This window comes from Chionomys nivalis, chromosome 2, assembly GCF_950005125.1.
Source record: "Chionomys nivalis chromosome 2, mChiNiv1.1, whole genome shotgun sequence".
Classification (NCBI taxonomy): domain Eukaryota; kingdom Metazoa; phylum Chordata; class Mammalia; order Rodentia; family Cricetidae; genus Chionomys; species Chionomys nivalis.
The window spans coordinates 64,902,186-64,920,084 of NC_080087.1; the positions used below are offsets into that span (position 1 = coordinate 64,902,186).

At 37.0% G+C, this 17,899-nt stretch overlaps 1 protein-coding gene across 1 annotated transcript in view; it reads left to right on the forward strand.

Annotated features, from left to right (window-relative positions):
- Sim1 (SIM bHLH transcription factor 1) overlaps positions 1 to 17,899 on the forward strand; it is a 76,775-nt gene that overhangs the window by 15,696 nt on the left and 43,180 nt on the right. The gene's annotated exons all lie outside the window — the stretch shown is intronic.

Consider the following 17,899-nt stretch of genomic DNA (forward strand, 5'->3'; position numbering starts at 1 on the left):
CAGCTGCTGCAGCTGCATTGGAATCTTGTTCTTTCCAGAAACATGCCTTGCAGCTGATCCCGTGGTCTGGTACGCGCCTGTTGAAGAAGCACACTCTGTGCAGGGTTTACAAAAGTCAAGTTGCATAGGGCTGAAGTCTTTATAAAGAAATCTTTTGTGTGTGCATTTATTAGTTTCTTAAAGGGGTTGAAAATTTGTGATTTTAGGGGACCTCAGAAATTCTTTACTTTGGAAGTATTGACACACCAGACACTTAGCGGAAATGCTATTTTGTCATTAGGGACGTTGGTTAAAGAATGCTCTTTGGAATAGAGTATAAAGTACAAGATGAGGTTTGTAGTCATTCCACATTGCTTTCCATTGTCAGATAAAAATGTAGTGGCTGGATACATGCTTAGCAATAACACTCAGTGCTTTGTTTAATAAAAAATTTGGTAGATTCAGAAAATAAATTTAAATAAGGATTGCTCGTTTAAAAATAATAGGTAGTTGTGTTTGAACTCAAAGACCAGCAGTGACTGTGGCCTTTCCCTGGGTAAAGATGCTTAGGTCTATTATAAACTTATACATGCAGATGTGTGTTTGTGCTTGTAAGTTCATGTATACATATGTGTTATTTATACAAATGTGTTATTTATTAAAAATCTGTGGTATGTTTAAAAATAAGTAGTTATTAAGAATATTTTAATTGCTTACTTTTTAGTAAACCATATTAAAAGAAAGATTTGATTTTTGTAAAGCAAAGAGGTAGTGTACTTTAATACAGAATAAAAACATATCATTATTTTGAGTATCATGAAACAATCCATAAATCTAATGTTTTTCATATTATTAAAATAAACCTGAGAAATTGGCAAGGCATAATTATACATGCCCTTGAAGCAGAGGTATTGATGGGTGAAAAATTATGTTTGCTTACCATGGAAAAGAAAGGAACATTTTTAAAGAAGGTGCTTTTTGTGTCTGAGCCATAGCAAGCATTTTATGTAACCTCTGTTCTCTGGTGGTGCCTGAAGTTAGTAATTATTCTTTATCAAACAACTGGGTATATAGTGATTCACCCCCTTACAAATGATCTGAATGAAAGTTTGACCTCCCAATGGGTAAGCTTAATTTGTTTGGAGTCATTTTGAAATATTCTTTTTTGCTTTTCAGTAGGAGAGTGTTCTTTTTCCTTCTGTTGTCTGCATCTTTCTTTACACTTTTCTTGAGAGATGTCAAATTAGGCTTTTAATTTTACATCTGATTAAAAAGGAAGTAATGGGAGAAATGCATGATTTATGGAAGAAAAACTAGCATGGCAAACATTTACTGAATGTAATGCACCTCAGCTGAAAATAGAAGCACACACAAAGAAGCATATATGCACAGGCACACAAGATGGGAAGCTGACATTGGTTACTCTTTTTATGAATCTCAGCTCCAATTCTTTGTATAAAAAGTCTCAGAACAATTTTTATAGCTGCAAATTTGGAAACTGTTTCAGATGAAATGTCATCATTTGGCTCTGTGTGTGTTGACAGGATTTCCATAATGAACAGGTTGCCATTCCTTTGATGTGTGTATCGCACATCTGGCTGGAAGTTACTAATTTACATTGTCTTAACAAATTAACCACAGGCTTATTGATTCTCTATGGTAGTAGTGAATAGCCCCATTTGTTTGGGGGCTACTTCATGCAGACAGAGAATGGTAAGTGAATCCTTTGTGAATATACCACCTCAACAGTGCCCTTAAATACTAAGCAAGCCCCCAGATAACCTGACAGTCCAGATGTTTTCCAAATGTAAACTTTTATATAATGTACACTTTGAAGTGATTTTCATGACATGAAAGTAGAGGAAAATTTTAAGTAATCAATGATCAAATGAGTGTGGTGTTTTGGTAGAAGCTATGTTTATGAGAAGTTTATTTTTCTAATTTTCTGATGGCAAACATATTGTTTAAATACACTTAGGAAAAATATCAGTCATTATTATCTAATAAAAGCACCAATGAACAGAAATCTCCTAAACCTTGCCTTAATTAGTAACTGCAGCAGTGCATGTAGGGAAAGTAGGATGCTTTTAGAGCAGGCAATGTTCTTTACCTTGTGCCTTCCTGACTTCAATATCAGCACTCAATTTTGCAAATCGGGAGAAAAAAAATGCAAAGACACCAGAGCATAAAGAACCCTAGCTTTTTTCGTGTCTGTGGTTCAATGTAACACCTACTGTGTTTTTGTAATATCCCTCCATCACAATAAAACAAAACCATGACTGTTTATGACTTTCTGTAAGACATGCATAATTAGAAAGAGTTTTCTTATACATTGAGTGCTCCCGGGCTTTAAAATGTGCATTAAATGTGAGAGACACCTGTCCTTAGTATTAAGAGCATAGATACATTGAGAACGTAACTAACCACAGTGACTGTTAGGGAGAGGCCTGGGAGTGGAAAGTACAATAGGAAAGCACATTGTACGAAGACGGGAGTCTGGAATTCATATGTACTTCAGTTTAATTGGTAGTAGTAATTATTCATAGCTAGTTCAGGTGGAAAACATTAGTATTTAATGCAAAGAAAATTGAAAATGTGAAACACCCAATAAACTATGAAATGTAATTTAAAAGAAAATGGAAAATGCTGGATCTCTTTATGATTATAGACACTGTACATTTTAAAATTACGAAATACTCTTCTACTTTTAAGATAAATCAATGAGGTTCAACTATCATTTAAAATATCCACATTGTTTTCAGACCTATATGTTGAAAGAATAGTACACTGTTGCTATTTCCCACATTTCTTTTATGTCCCTCTATGGCTGTATGTGGTTGATTTTTATGAGTATATTTCCTATTAAATAATTTCAAATAAAGTTATGGACATTGTGGTTATTGCATCCTAAATGTCCTGTCTAGCTACTGTACATGATGACACATTTATAGTAGTCTGAATTACTGCCTATAGAAGCGAGTGAAGGTATGGATTAACCTTAGTTTATATGTGCCACGAAAATCAGTCTACCACCAATATCTATCTATCTAGTATTCTTTGATGGGTGACCTTAGCAAGGCGGATAGACAGTGTTTGCAGTGTTTGCGATGGCTTCTATAACCCTAAGTCTAGCATATTTTAAACTTGATTTCTAATAAAAATTATAGACCAATACTATTGTGATATTGTGCTTGGAAAAGAAAAGAAAAATTAGATTTTGAATGATCTGATTAATATTTTCAGCCTTTTTTTCTAGTAAAGAGCTTGCCTCTGCTTGTTTACTAAGTTTAGAATTTAGAACACTGCTTTTAGTGGAAAATCTCAAGTGTTGTTGTCGGGTGGTTTATAGATCACATGGAAGGAAGTAGTTTTCTCTGTAAAAACTTCAATTTTTATGTTACTAAAAGCAACAAATGGAGACAATTTAGATTTGTGGCTATCTTCTAAGTATCTCCGTGAATTTGTAGAAAAGTTGATCAATGCTGAAGGAGAGATACTTAACATCAGAGAAAAATGTGCTCCGCATTGTAATAAACACAGATTCCAGGCCTCTAGTTCTTGTTTGCATGTTGTTCTCAGTTAAATATTCTGAAAAACCTTACAATTTTCATAATTAAAAAAGATTTTAAAATGTAGCATATTTGGTGAGTAGAAAACTTTATATACCCTTGCTTTAACCAGTGAATGTTAAAACACTTTCAAATTCATTTATTCTTCCAGATAGGTTAATGGTGCCCAATTAATTTTAGTGTTAAGATTTAATTTTTAAAAAATTTATTTAAGAACCAATGCTATTTCTACTGCTAGTAAGATTTAGGAAATACATTTTAAAACTTGGTGAACATATGTAATCATCTTCTGTGTTGCACATGATGTCAGATGGAGGAAGGCCCTGTTGACTTACTGACCTATAGTAAATAGCAAACAGACCCCTCTTATACCACAGATCTGTGGAGCACTTTTTGATGGCTCAAAACTAACTGTGCACAACATTTACCTATAAAATAGAGTCCATCCCTAAATGTATTTAAACCTATCACAATTATATTGAGCATCAATATTATCAGCAGATGATCCTTTATGTACCTTAATAGTTATAGAGACAGATTGAAGGCACAGTAGTACCAATAGTAATTTGTACCTACCAAACCATCTATTGAAAAGAAGTCCTAAGAAAGCATCAGAGCTGTGAGGTTTAGTCTTCTTCTTATGTACACAACACTATTATTCACTTTATTCTTAATCTTCCTAAAATTTTCTAATATACCTTCATTAAAATTATCTTTTTGTTTCTTTGCTTTTTTTTTTCTTCCAAGACAGGGTTTCTCTGTGTAGCCCTGCCTGTCCTGGAACTTGCTCTGTAGACAAGGCTGATCTCAAATTTAGAGGTCTGCCTACCTCTGCCTCCAGAGTGCTGGGATTAAAGGTATGCCACCACACCCACCTATTTTTTCCCCTTTGAAAAGGTCTTATTGAGTAGCCCTCAAATTCCTAATTCTTCTATTTCTACCTTATGAATGCTGAAATGTAAATATGCTGTATTTGCTTTGAATTCATCTTTTATAAACTTGAAAATTTAGTCTTCTCTAAAGAAACTCTGAACATACATTTCTTTCAAAACACGTCTTAGTTGCTTGTTTTTTTTTTTTCTTGAGAGTTCTGTTTAGTGGTTAGATCAGAGGTCTAACTTCTCTTTTGCTGAGTGAGAAAACCGAGGCTCACACAGGATAAGCGATAGAGCCAAAGATTAATTTTTAATCTTCAAAATTATTATTATTTTATTATCAAACACCATGCACATGCAGTACCAATGGGGGCCAGAAAAGGGCATGGTTTTCCCTGGGACTGTAGTTGCAGCAGATTCTGAGCTGTTATGTGGGTGCTGGAAATCAAACCCAGTTCTTTTCTTTTCTTTGGTTATTTTTATCCCCGTCTACCAACTCCTCCCAAGTCTACCCTTTCTCCCTTGACTTCCCTATCCACCCAAAGTCTGGGGTTTTTTGTTTTGTTTTATAAAACAAACAAACAAACAAACATGAGCCCAATTTGTGTTGCTCAACTGTCACACTGTTAAAGGAAATTGACTGTCCCTTTCCCAGCAGTATTTGATATCGAATGCCAATAGTTCCCAAGCTAGTGGTGGGATACCATGCCTACCTCCCTTCATCCATGCTGGGCTTGTATCTGGTTTGAGCTTATGCTGTTACAGTGCGTGCTGTCTCAACTGCAGTGAGCTAGTATGTGGAACTGCCTGGTTGTGTCTGGAAAGCATTGTTTCCTTAAAGTTATCCACCATCTCTGGCTCTCACAACCTTTTGGTCCTATTTTCAGAGAAGATCCCTGAGCCTTTGGAGGAAGGGTGTGATATGTATTTAGGGTTGAATGCTCCACAGTCTCAGGGTTTCTATGTCAATTAACTATCGACTGCAAAAAGAAACTTCTCAGTTAAGGGTTGAGAGATGCTCTGATTTGTGAATGAAGCAATAAGTCACTAAGAGTCATTTTAATACTATGTCCATTTAATTGAATAATAGTACTAGGGTTTTCCCTAGGGCCCATGACTTATCTTGCCATAGATTCTTGGCTTCAGTAACAATGACAGAAATGGTTCCATCTCTTGGAGTAGACTGTAGATTCAATTAAATAGTAGTTGGATACTCCCATAACATTTGTACCTCAATTGCACCAGTTGGAATATCTTGTCAGAGCTGTCATTATTATAGTTCTCAGGGCTCTCAGCTAGATGAGCTATCTATTACCTATTACAGTCACATTTTCTATGTGGTATCACCATTAAAATAATATCTTAAAGAGTTTTTGGAAATATAAATTATATTGTTTACTATGACTACCCTATCATATAATTGAGCATCAGAATTTATTCTTCCTATCTAATTATATTTTTATGCCCTTGGACTAATCTGTCCTCATTCCTTTTATGACCTGAAGCTAGAATTAAAGGCTCTGTGCCAATGACAGCGTCTTGCTTTGTATGACGGTGAAAGTGGAGGTGGTTTAGGGGAGGAAAAGTCAGAGGGGGAATTTAAATGATGAAGGCCATCCAACTTCAAAATGGGCTTTAATGCAAATTCATGGTGGAAGATTAAAAAGCTGCCTTGACATTGCTGCTTCAGAACTGTGTGTCCAGATATTAACATTTCGTTTTAAAGCATAGTGATGGCATCTTATCAGTGATACTTTATTAACAACGTATAATTTCCCTCTAAATCCTTATTAAGGATATTTTCAATATTATTGTAACAGTAATGTAGATCACAAATATTTTGTTTTTTCTGATTGTTTTGTATCTCTCTAGATTACAGATACGTTGCTGCTATTATGCATTTTAATTCTGCTACCAGGTTTAATGTTTTATGTTCTTGTAAAACACAGTAAATCAGATGTTTGTGAATTGCTAATATAAGTAATCCTGTTTATCAGAATGGACACAAATTACCTTTTGTGGCAGTGGGGTGTTTCCATTTCTTTCTTAAGAGGAATGGTTCAATGACAGCAGTTGTCCCTTGTAGTTGTACTTGAGTGCTGGGAATTTCCACTCATTCCTTCAGTTCCTGTGCTGCTGTCTGTTTTCTCCTTCCTTCTGGATTCCACTCCTCCCTTTATCGCTGCTGTGACATAAAGGGTCTTCTCTTCCTTTCTGGGTGATGACTACTTGGTGATGTCCAGCCTCACCTCTCCTCTGGCTTTCCTGTCTGTGGGTGGGGAAAGGTTTTGATTTTTGAGTTATAGAATAGGAAAGTATGGGTCATTGCATTACTTGGAGGCTGAGACAAGTGAAGGTGGTTCAAAATTCAAAAGGGGTTTTATTTCAGCTAAGGAAAGCATGCTTTTGTTTCCTTATAGTCTCATTTCAGGGAATATTGTTATATTTGGTATAATAAGCTTTGAGTCTGTAGCTGGACCTGGTGATGTAAGCCTGTAGTCATAACTATCCCAGAAGCTCAGGCAAGACATCACAAGTTCAAGGCCTGTCTGGGTTACAGGATAAGTTCAAGTTTAGCACTGGAAATTTAGTATGATCTTATATCAAAATAAAATATAGCCTGGTAGTAAAATGTTTGCCTACTATGCTTGAAGTGCTAGGTTCAACCGTCAGTGTGTGTGACCGTGTACCTCAATTATTTCTAAAAGCCTGCTGCTACTCTTAGTGTTTCTCTCTGTGCTTTGCTCCCATTGGCTTATGATATTGATGTCTTTCCAGATGAGCAGGTGGTGATAGAATATTCACTGGGTTAAAGTGCTGCGTGCTTACACTACTATGCAAAGATGACTTGGCTGGGGCTTAAATGAAACATGGAAATTACTGATGAATACCTGTAACAAAGAACCTGCACCTTTTGTCTTCGTTCAAGGACCCCCTTCTCCCTTTTCTATGTTCTGGGCATTTCAAGGTCGAAGGTTCCGGAAAGGAAAAAAATTGTCTACGGTGATGGCAAAGCCCAGAGGGTTGAGAGGAGGCTGATTTTGTGTAGGACACTGACAGGGTTTGGGGTTTGACTGAGTCTTGAATTTTTAAGTATCGATCACAGATCTGGGTAATTTTAAATGTCTCCTTTCTACACAGTTTCTTAACTCTACACTATAAAGGCTATGCCTTAAGTGTGATTTCCATGTTTCCTTTCGGCTCAGCAGTTGTTGCTGTCATGAGCTCTAAAGGCAGGAGACATATCTGCTTGGAGAGAGGGGAGCCAGGGTTTACTCAGGGCCTCCTCTGTGTTAGAATGGCTGAGAATGGCAGAGGTTACTTCCCAGACAAAAGGAACATTTAGAGGAGTCAAGCTTTTACTAGTCTTTCATTTAATTAGGAACCAGTGCCCCTTTACTAACTGTACTCACTGCTGTTAGTAACTATAACTTCAAGTGCATACATTGTGAAACGTTTGCCTTTTTGATGGTATTCCATGGAGCCTTTTGTCCTCCTTGTTTTGCATGGCCTGTGCATTGCTGTATGTGAAACAAAGTTCTGGCCATCACCCAAGCTCAAACAGTCTATAGTTGACTTAGCTAAACATAAGAGACCCATCTAACTTGAGAAGTCAGGTTGACCCAGTTTGAAATGGAGTGAGGAACACAGAGTTCAAGGTAAGGGTGAAGTTCTAGGGAAAGGGATGGGAAACAGGGTTAGGATCTTTTGACATGGGTCAGTGAGTTGTGTTTGTTTGCAGCATGGCTGTTCTGTGCTATTGCTGGAAGCATTTCTGCCCTTCTTCACTCTGTACTATTGTGCTGGAGCTGGGGTGTTAGCTATAAACATTAGAAGCTATTTTTCTCAATTATCTTGCTTTTTACAAATTATTAGTGGTACACATTCAACATGAATTTAATAATAATTTTTTGCATCTATGCACAGAACATACTTTTGAAAATTTGAGGTGTCAGTATTCTAAATTGAACTTATTTGAAAGTATTCTAAATTGAACTTATTTAAAACTTATTTGAAAGTTTGAGATCTCAGTATTCTAAATTGAATAGTAGTCTAAATTGAACTATTGTATAGTACTGACATGTACAGTGGTTTTGTACTGATACTAATTTTCAGAAAGAAAGTGTGACATACGTATTAGGACAGGGAAGGTCAGTGCAGGACTTGATCTGGATTTTCAGGGCCAAAAGGCTGCATTTGCCTCTCCAATTCTTTTCTTATGAGAGTATGATACAATCTAATTTCTAGGCTTCTTATTAGGATACCTTAAATCCTGGAGATTCCTGACAAGGCTTTTGAAATTTGTGTTATAAAATGAGCTTGCAGTATGTACTATTTTACAAGGTAGCAGAGTAGTCAAGAGTCTACTGATTAGTCCCAGTGTTGCCACTCATCAGCTCTGTGACCAGGCAAGTTGCTCAACTCTACTGTTTGTAGTTTTATTCTTTTTTTTTTTTTGGTTTTTCGAGACAGGGTTTCTCTGTGGTTTTGGAGCCTATCCTGGAACTAGCTCTTGTAGACCAGGCTGGTCTCGAACTCACAGAGATCCGCCTGCCTCTGCCTCCCGAGTGCTGGGATTAAAGGCGTGCGCCACCACCGCCCGGCCTGTTTGTAGTTTTAATATGTAAGATGTGGGCACTTTACCTCCTAGAGTCATTCTGAATAATTAGATGAAATAATATGTGTTTTGGCACTATGCTCAATTCAAAATAACATTGAGAAAATGTCTTTTAATAGAGTGTTTATTTTAATGAAATAAAAATATTTTAGCACACTAATAAGCCCCACACAAATATATAAGGATACATGTATTATATATATTCACATGTATATATGAGTCTTTGGGCTTTGAAAGAAGAAAACATAAGTTTTAGGAAGGCAGAAGTTTGCTTAAGAATAATAAATCAGTAGTCATTTTGATGAATTGTTAGGTCCTTCAGTTTTCAGGAGGCTTTATAAATGATTTAAATTATAAAAGATTACAAAAGATTTACTGAGTACCTGGTCTACAACGGGTGTCACAACAAGTTTGAGGGACATCAAACATCAAAATGAGCAACAAATGTCTTTGGGGGTTGGGAGTGGAAATAGAAAAGGTGTTAAGTACAAACAAAAAAAAAAGGCTCTCTTCTTATCTACATAAGAAAGATAAGAAAGAGAGAGCCAGAGTACTCCAGCCCAGACTGATTCAATCCTGGGGTGAGCCCAGGAACTCTAGGGCTCAGAGTCTCCCTGACCAGATGGTGGGAGGGAGTGCTAGGAATAGGACTTGGAGATGTTCTCTGCTCTCCCATCCCCCCTTCTCTCTCTCTCTCTCTCTCTCTCTCTCTCTCTCTCTCTCTCTCTCTCTCACTCACACACACACACACACACACACACACACACAGAGAGAGAGAGAGAGAGAGAGAGAGAGAGAGAGAGAGATTAAGAGAAAGAGAGAAAGGGGAGAGGGGGCGTCTCTTTGTGTCTCATGACTTTGGGGAAAAGAAAGCAGATGTACCTGAGTTGATTTTCGTTCTTCTGGACTGATGTTAGGATGCTTTTGTTTCTTTTGTTTTTAATGGGATTTGTCACTATTTTGTGATTGATACCTGATAGGCTTAGTAATCTCAATGAACTTTTACGTTGAAAATCACTCTACCTTACCTTTGTAGATTTATTGCATTTTAGAATACTGTTAATAACTTTAGGTTTCTGTATAGCCCTGGCTGTGCTGGAACTCATTATATAGATCAGGCTAGACTTGAACTCATAGGGATCCACCTGTCTCTGTCTGTAGAGTACTGGGATTAAAGCATGCACCATTATGCCTCTGTGGTTTTAGTAATAATTTAAAAATTATTTTCTTTGTGAAGCATGATTTTCCAGGCACTGCTGCTGTCTCTGAGAATTGTTCTGTTAACTACCATGCTTGGGAAGTTTGAGGAGAAAGATGGAATCCTACTGTAATGGCTGATGCAAGGGGCTCAGTGAGAATAGGTGGCTCAGTTAATATTTTATAGTTAGCGTGTAAGCAGTATAGTCACCCAGACCCTGGAGTGCACTGGATGGCATTTTTGGTATGCTCTTCATAAAAGGGTGATGTATTAGGGTGGGCAAAATGAAGTTGTTACTCTACATTTAAATGCCCAACATTGGCTTTTTATGAAGTAACTGGTGACATCTTGCAGATATTTTGCTGATGTCTATAAAGTTATTCCTTCTTTTAATTTGAGGTCTCCACAGAGTGAGTCATTCTGACATAATTGTATGCATCTGGATCTAGTCAGCTCCCATGCAATATCCTCATACCTCATACCCAAACCCATCACCTCCTTTATCAATTTCAGCATCAAAAGTAATGATTTTTCAAAAAAAAAATAGCAGTTGATAGACGTCTCCCATTGAACATTATTTTGTTTGGAACATTTAGTATTTTATCAGGATTCAAATGGGAGTTGCTGGCTTCCCCAGAAGGGTATTTTCCCGTGATTGATTGTAAAGTGGATAGAGCCCGGCAAAGGATCTTTTTTTTTTCTCAGGGATTTCTTGTTCAAACAGAATTTGTTGTATCCACATCGGCAAAGCTGTGCTAATACAGGCTGCTGGCCAGATCTTGGAAATAGCCTCATTATATTGAACGGGATATCATAAAGGTATCCATTAAGGTGGGATTCTCTCAGTGTTTGTACTTTTAAACCCAAGTCCCTTGCCACGTTCTACATTTCATCAACAGCCTAATTCGCGTGTAATGTATCCGTAGAAAGCACATCTCCTAACCATTGCAAAAGTAGAATCTGTGACTTGTGGCATTCTTGGGCTTGCTGTTGTTCAGTTGTTCTTTTGCTTTCTGTGTTTACGGAGACCGTAAGGTGTTCTGCTGACCGAAGGGTAGAAACCCAGGAAATTTACTGCGTTTAGCTCTCCATGCAGCTGCTATTGCTGTCCAAATACATGGCAGACAAAGAACTACGGTTTCCCCCTCCAGATCGAATGAAATTCAGCTCAGAGTTCTGCATTTTAATTTTCTCATACTATTAGGTAATGTACAGTGTTGGAAGTTACAGTATTTAGCTTCACTGTGGAAATCATTCTGCAGTTCTGCCAAAGTGAATCATTGATTTCGTTGTGTTGTATTTTGGTTCTGGACCCCACTGGGGTCAGGAATGCTGGAAGAATGAGGCACACAAAGGTAAGGGCAGGGTGAGAGTTGATTCCACTCCTCCAATTAGAGCATATAAAACCTGAGCAGAATGTGGTGTAGTGTTCTATTGTCAAAGCTAATTGAAGACTGGGGGAAATATTAGAGACAACACAGGTGCTTTTACAATTTAATTTCTTTTCTGTTTGTATGTTTTCCCAGTTGACTCAATAGGACTTTTATTATAAACAAATTTCTGTCAAAAGAATCAGCTTAATTTCTGTGGTGATAACTAAGGGGATTTTAAGGGATTGTTTTAGGTTGAAGTTCTGTCTAAGGCAAGCTGGAAATGGTGTAAAAACTCAGCAAATAATTTCTCAGGGCCTCCTGCACGCCAGGCTGTATGGTCGGGCTGTGGTGTGACACAAGATGAGAGTAGAGATTCCAGGCGTGTATCCAGCCAAGTTTCAGAGTGTCTGTTATAGGTAGATCAGAGGCAGCTTGCAGAAATATTAGATATACGTGAGAAAATGATGGGAATCAAGAACACCTAGAGTTTTATTTAGCCTGAGCAACTTGGACGGTGTATGACAAAACAGGTTTGCAGGCAGTGGCATCAAACAGAGTTGTGTGTTGGGGTTTAATGCCTGGAAAAGTCACAGATTAGACTTCAGTTCTGGTAGAGAGGGAAAGTCTTAGAAAATGGAGATCATCAAGGTATGGAATGTAAGGAGGAGGAGGGGAACAAAATATCCAGTGAAATGAGAAGAGAAGAGAAGCTCCTTGGGGACTGAACAGTAGCTCTGCAGCTTGCAGAACAGCAGCTCCAGAGGAAACAAGCATCCACGTTCTGAGAAAGTACCTCAGTGAGAGATCCTTTCTGGGTCACCTGTTTTTCACTATTCTGTAGTCCCCTTTTACCTGATTGCTTTGGTATTTTCAGCCCAGATAACAAGCGCTCTGGTTTTCACAGAATATTCCCCCTCCCAGCATCAGCATCACTAGGGAATAAGTCAAAATGCACATTTCTGGACTGTATCCTAGACCTGCAAATAAATGAAAAAGGGTACAGCCTAGCAGGTTGTGTTTTAACAAACTGATTAGATGCTTTCTGAGGTGTGCTGAAAGTTTGGGGGCTACTGTGTATTGGAGGAGCCTGCTTGTTGGTTCCCGGCTGCTTAGCCCCAAATTAATCACACAGAAACTATATTATTTAAAATACTACTTGGCCCATAAGCTCTAGCTTCTTATTGGCTAACTCTTACATCTTAATTTAGCCCGTTTCTAGAATCTGTGTATTGCTACGAGGCTGTGGCTTGCCAGGAAAAGTTTCAGTATGTCTGTCTCCAGTGGAGGCTCCAAGGCTTCTCCCTGACTCTGCCCTTTCTCCCAGCATTCAACCTTGCTATAGGCTAGGCCAGTTTCTTTATTAACCAATAGTATTTACAGCATACAGAGGGGAATGCCACATCACCTGTATTCAGAGGAAGAGTCATGAGTTTCATCAAAGAAAGTTAACAGATGGGAAATGCACTACCATCTCTTTCTGGGCCAAATATCTTTGGCCAAAAAAATAAATGTATTTTAATGTCAGTAAACCACTTCTGAGTCATTGTCACGGGAAGCATCCCAAATCTTATAAATTATAACAATGGTCAGATACCAATTCATACATTGATGACTGTGCACTTTGGATAGTATTGTAATGGTTGACTTTAACCAGACAAAACTGAAAGTTAGTCATTTCAGTGGGCAGCCCAAATTCTCAACCAACCACTGAAACCTTTCTTTAACATAAGATCCTGGTCAGACAATTTAAAATGATTCCTGAGGCACACATTTGATGAATTATGAATTTTTATTCATAAAATACATCCAAAATTTATTTTAGCTGTTTAAATAATTGAGTTTAATGTATATTTAGTCAAGCATTACAGTAGTAAGGGCTTAAGGAGATTAGAAATAAATGAATCCAATTAAAGAATATGTCCCTGAGATTTGATATTTCATCAGCAGGAGTGAACTGTTTGCACAGCAACTGTAAAGAAATCATTAATGATTAACTATTCAGAAGAGGGTTAATCAAGAATAAATGTTACAGGACATACTTTATAATATTTAAGTTAAACAAACAACGTTCTGTGCATCCAAGCACATTGCATCATGCCATCATTTCTGCTGTTTTCTCCTGGAAAGTTCAAAGTCTGAGACTTTCTGTGTCTGTGATATACAAATGCAGGCTTTGTATTGTGTAAAGCAGGGAAGACTTTCCAGCAGTACTATGTATTTGGCTTCCGTGGTCTCCTTACATGAGGTTCTGGGGTCAGAATTTGCAGAGCCTATAGCTTTGAATATGGAATCAAGTTTCCCAGAGTAAAGGGATGATTATGGTCTTTTGGCTACAGTTTTTTTTTTTTTAAATGTTTCTGGAGCCAAAAATAGTTGTGATATTTTTATGTGCTCTGCTAGATGACATCTTTAGAGTTTAGAAATAGTTTTGCTGAGGATTAGAAGAACTAAGTGAGAGAAGGTTCCTATGAGACTAGAGACTAAGCCAAATATAAGGGAATTGTCAACCCAAACAAAATAACTCCCATCTCAAAGGGAATAAGATATAGTTTATTCTATTCAAGAGTTGGCTTTGGTCACTAAGACCACAAAGCCAGGCATGATGGTATAATCCATAATCTGTACTCTCAGCACTGAGGGGCAAGGGCAGGAAGATAGAAGTTCAGGACCATCCTCCGCTACACAGTGAGCTGAAGACAAACTGTGCTACACGACACTCTGTCTCCAACAATAAAATGAAAAAACAAAAAACAAACAAACAAAAAACCAAAGCAAAAAACATAAATAACTTAACAAGTGAAAGGGAAGATTATCTGGCTTTAATATATTCCATTTTTGAAATGGAATTTTATGTTTAATCTTTTTTGATTTGGTTATAAAAACCGAAATCCTCCTTGTCTTCTAAAATAATGAGAAACAGAAAAGTTATAAGATCAACAGAATTTTGGTCTTAAACCTAAAAGGTGAACAGCTATACTCAAAATGGAGAATACTTTCCTGAACATGAAAATTAAACTACACAGCAGAAAAATATAACGACATCTTGAATTTTGCAGGAAAATGGATGGAGCTAGAAAACATTATTTTGAGTGAGGTAACCCAGACACAGAAAGACAATTATCACATATACTCACTCATACGTGATTTTTAAACATAAAGCAAAGAAAACCAGCTTGCAAACCACAGTCCCAGAGAACTTAGACAACAATGAGAACACTTAGAGAGACATACATAGATCTAATCTACATGGGAAAAAGAAAAAGACAAGATCTCCTGAGTAAATTGAGAGCATGAGGACCTTGGGGGAGTGTTGAAGGGGGGAGGGGAGAGGCAGGGAGGGAAGCAGAGAAAAATGTGGAGCTCAATAAAAATCAATTAAAAAATTAAACTTTCTCATAGCAAGAAATATGGCTCCCAAATTAATTCACTTAATTTGTTTCTTTAATTTAAATAATATTTTTCATTTATTTTGCATATCAACCACTTTCTCCTCCCTCCTCTACTCCCATCCCCTCCTCTTTCCCATCTATCCCCCACCCCATCTACTCCTCCATCTCTGTTCAGAAAGGGACAGATAGACATCCCATGGGCTTGCACAAAGCAGAACACATCAAGTTGAGGCAGGACCGAGCTCCTGCTCTTACATCAATGCAAGGCCAGGTAATCCAGCACAGAGAACAGGTTACCAAAAGCCAGCTAAGCGCCAGGGAGAAGTCCTGCTCTCACTGTTAGAAGCCTTACCAAGAGACCAAGTTACACAATTGTTATAGACATGCAGATGACCTAGGTCAGTCCAAGCGGGCTCCCTGAATGTTGGTCCAGAGTCTATGAGTTCCTTCCTCCCTTTCTTCTGCAAGATCCCTCCTCCCTCTCTTTAGCTGAACCCCAGTAGCTCTGCTCAGTGTTTAACCAAGTATATGCCTAAAACTAGTATAGCTGGGTCTTGAGGTAGATTCTCAATTTTCTGAGAAATCACCATACCAATTTCCAAAGTGCTTGTACAAGTTTGCACTCTCACCAGCAGTGGAGGAGTTTTCCTCTTACTCCACATTCTCTCCTGCATAAGCTCTCATCATTGTTTTTGATCTCAGTCTTTTGAGATTCTTCTGTTATGAATTCTTTGTTTATATCTGTACCCCATTTTTAATTGTATTATTTGGTATTTTTATGTTTAGCTTCTTGAGTTCTTTATATATTTTGGAGATCAGTCATCTGTCAGATGAGTTCATTTCATCTGAAAATTGAAACAGTTCACATGAAAACCTTCAGAGGCAAATAATTACATAAGGTAGCAAGGGTGAAAATTAGATCAGAACACAGTGAAATATCTAAGTACTAAAAGAGCAGATGTGCATTTGAACATTTAAAAATCATAAATGGTATTCCTAAGATGGTAAACCTATGAAAAATAAATTCAATAGTTATTTTTTTTGTATATCATATGCACAAATAGGAAATCTTGGAAATAAAAGAAGTTAGGGAACTACTAATTGTATGTTAGGAGTACTTGAAACTTACCTTAATTAGTGTTTTATAAAAGAAATATTTGTTCTTATTATAAAAGTTCAGTGTGCTCATTATAGAAAAATTATGATAGTATAGAGAACTATGAAATGATAAAAGATATTTTGGTCTGTTTTCTGGATATCTGCACCTAACAGTTTAGTTCATTACCTCTTATTATATATAGATAGTACTTGTTAACCTAAAAAGAAAAAAAAATCAGTGTATTGTATTTTTCATGTCACTGAAGTCAAAGGATTACCAGATGTATAAAAATTTATCAGGATATGCCATAATTTAGTAATTCCTTTGTATTTGGTTATTTTATACTTCTAATTAAATGTCAGAAATTATGATAATAAACATATTTGTATATAGATATTTGATACTTCCGATAATTTTCATAAAATTATTTCTATTTTCTAAGAACACTCTATATTGCTAGAGAGTAAATGGCTGGACTTAGAGCATGAACATTCTCAAGACTTGACAGGTGTGATTGTTTTACTTTCCCAGCTGTAGCAATGTGGATGTCTACTTCCTCTAGTGTGTCATTAGCAGTTTCATTAAAAATACCTCTGCCAAATTAAAAGCACAATTATCTTTTGTTGCTTGTTTTAATGTATATTCATGAGACTAAACCTTTGGGATATTCCTAAACACTTTGTGTACCCTTTTCTAACTTTTCTATTGTAGAGATATTGCAGTCATTAACAGAGTGTAGAATTTATTTCTCTAGGGATTTAAATTTTATTTCTCCTGTCTCCTTCCACATAATTTTAGGAGTTAAAAAATAGTTTAGGATGAAATGACTTTAGTGTTCTAGTTTTCCTAAATATTATATATGCTTGAATTACAATTTGAAAAAATAAGTGAATTTACTACAATAGTAAAGTAGGATTTGACTCTGTGACTTAGGATCTCACAGTATTTCAGAGTCTTTATTAATTATAATCTAGGAATTTAAAAAGGTCTCACATAAACTTAGGATGGTTTTTAGGTAAAGGCACTGCTTACAAAAGCAAAGAGTTTTGGAAAATGACTATGGTATAACCACGAATCTATTTATTTGTACTAGACAATTTCATTTCCAAAGGTGCCTTAGCACAATTTTCACCAGACTGTCTTTGTCTGTGAGCTTCTCAGTATGGAATCGTCCTTATCATCTCTTTCTGCTGGGCTCCATAGGAGCCTGAATATGAAACATAAAACGGGTCTCTCTGCTGCCAGGACTTACTGGTGGCTAGGCAGCAGCTCAGCCAGAATACAAAGAAGGTCATGCACTGTGTGTAAAAGTGACTCTGGAATCCAATTAAAAAGTTTAGTATAGGCACAGTCATCCCCACTTAATCTGATCGTGGTTTAATGCAATCCTCTGCTTATTTCAATCTGTGCCTTTGGAGTCAAATCAGTTGTGTGTCTCTCTTTCCACGTTTTGCCTGGGTAATTTGATCAATTTCAGCTGTTTAAAAAAAATAGTTCAGCTAGGAAATCTGGCAACATCTTTTAAGAATTGTCATGAAGCGTAATGTACCCAGAGAAACCCCAGGATAACCTGCAGGTCCAAAATTGTCATATCATAAGCAGAAAGTTCAGTTTTCTAAAAAGAAAATGGAATACACTGTGGTGTTGGGGAAGAAACATTTTTGTAAAGGCTCTAGAAACTGTCTGAGCAATGCGGTTGCTTGCTTCTTTGTACACAGATTGTAAGGCTGTGAATCTTAAGCACTCTGTGGTGGCTGCAATGATAGAAATGATGATAATGTATTTCTCTAAGGTGGAAA